The sequence below is a fragment of the Piliocolobus tephrosceles genome, unplaced genomic scaffold (assembly GCF_002776525.5).
Source record: "Piliocolobus tephrosceles isolate RC106 unplaced genomic scaffold, ASM277652v3 unscaffolded_43315, whole genome shotgun sequence".
NCBI lineage: Eukaryota > Metazoa > Chordata > Mammalia > Primates > Cercopithecidae > Piliocolobus > Piliocolobus tephrosceles.
The window spans coordinates 791-3,103 of record NW_022327994.1 but is presented as its reverse complement, the minus strand read 5'-3'; the positions used below and the strand labels follow the sequence as shown (position 1 = coordinate 3,103).

The 2,313-nt window shown below is 20.6% G+C and overlaps 1 long non-coding RNA gene across 1 annotated transcript; it reads left to right on the top strand.

The window, feature by feature from the left end:
• The first annotated feature begins 705 nt into the window (after nt 1-705).
• On the top strand, nt 706-1,725 carry LOC113224034. Its single transcript, XR_003309005.1, has 2 exons — nt 706-1,089; nt 1,353-1,725. It is a non-coding gene; the product is annotated as an uncharacterized LOC113224034 (long non-coding RNA).
• The last annotated feature ends 588 nt before the right edge of the window (nt 1,726-2,313 follow it).

Below are 2,313 nucleotides of genomic sequence, written 5' to 3'. Positions count from 1 at the left end.
TAACGCGTAAAAAATTAATTATTGTAAGTAAATACGTAAGTAAATAAGTATGTGAATAAGAGAAAACATATAAATATATATGGTATATTATGTATATCTACACTTTTTTTTAAAAAGAGCGAATAATAGCATAGTAAACGTAAACGTTTATAAAAGTTCATGCAAAAACAATGTTCACTTTGAATAAAAAAAATTGAATATATACGATTGGATAAGTGGATGAATAAGTAAATGGGTAAATGAATAAACAGATAAGTGAATGAATAAACACTTCAAAAAAATTTATTTATGTTGCAACACCTACAAAAAAAATAAATATAAACTTTTATATACAATTGAGATAGCTTTCGAAAAAAAAAAAAAAGCGAAGAAAACAAAAAAAAAGAAAAATGTATTAAAAAAATATTATATATATATTATATATATATAAAAATATATAAAAAAATTAATAAAAAGTTATATAAAAATATATAAAATATGCATATAAAAAATTATATAAAAATATATATGAAAAAAAAAAAAAAAAAAGTATATTAAAATTTTTCAAATGCGTATAATGCAACAAATATGCTACTAACATTATAAACAATTAAGCTTATATATTAACTTTATGCTAACATAAAAAAAAAAAAAAAAAAAAAAAAAAAAAAAAATTATATTAGGAAACTGATTAAAAAAAAAAAAAAAAAAAAACATAAAAGTGGAGTAAATAATAGCATTCAAGGTATATATATGTATTGGCGAATATGTTATATCTTATGTATACATATATGTATATATATTTATACATGTTTAATAATTATTCTATATTTTGTTTAAGAAAAGCTGTTGTATGTTTCTATTTGTTACAATATAAAAAATAATTTCTGTTAACTCGTCTAGGGGTATATATATTTATGCTCATTTTTAACATAACTATGATAACACAGCGAGTGACTGGAAAAAACGAAAGCAATAAAAAAAAAATGAAAAAAATGAAAAACAATGAAAATAATGAAAACAATGAAGACAATTAAAAAATGAAAGTTCATGACTTCTAAAACAAAGTAAGCATATTAAAGTGTAAGGAAACATTTTTTTACTTGTATGGTAAAGAAAAAAAAAAAAAAGAAGTTTAAAAAAACACATTTATAAATTATACAACAAAAATAAAAGACTAATATTTAACCTACTATTGTTTATGTGTTGTTTATAATAAATAAAAATCATAAATGAAATATACCATGATGGTTATGCCGAGAACTCCCAACATGTCATTATGCATATATATATATATATATATATAGAAAAAAATTATAAGAATCATATTAAGTTTATAAAAATATACATGCTTTTACTTTTTTTTTAATTAGATGGTAAAAACCTTAGAAAAACCTTATTGCTTTGACTCAATAAAATGTGTTTATCAATGCATAACACACAAAAAGAAAAAAAAAATATGTAAATGTAGATAAAAAAATGTTTATCATGAACATTGGTATTAGTATTATAATGTAACAGTTGTCTAATAGCAGTAAAATATCTTAAAAATAAATTTATAGCGAAAGAATATATATATATATATATATCGATATATAATGTAAATTGATGCTCACATTTCACTCAGTCTTAATATATTTCCATTTCGTTTAAGAATGAAAAAATAGGCGCATAAATATGCAGAAAGATGAAAAAAAAAAAAAAAATTATTAATTTATAATAAAACTGGAAACTAAAGACATAATACAATAAAAATGGAGTGCTAAAATTGTACGACTCGATATGTAGAACACTGGCTGTAAAAAACCGACTGTAGAACACCGACTGCAGAACATCGACTGTAGAACACCGACTGTAGAACATCGACTGTAGAACACCGACTGCAGAACACTAAATGTAGGGCACAATACGTCAGGCACAATATAGGGGGTTCAGTTTAGATTAAATGAAAACTTTTTATATATTTAACACTTTTTTTGTATTGCTTTTAAATGAGTTTATTTATGTATTTAATTACTCATTCAATTTTATATTCGCTTTTATACCTGATTATTTTATGCATTAATTATTTTATTTTTTTTTTTTTAATTCTTTTATTCAAATGTTTTTGTTAATTTTATTATAATGCAAAAAAAAAGAAAAAATGAAATAATGTAGTTTGATAAAAATATACATATTTCAACAAATATAATTTGAAAAACATGTTTAAAATATAAATTCACGTGTTTAGCTTAAGTGTATTATGTGGGATATTTTTGTTTTGAAAGCAACATATATAGATGTTATTTTGTAAGGATACATAAACGTATGTATAAATATGTATATATATATATA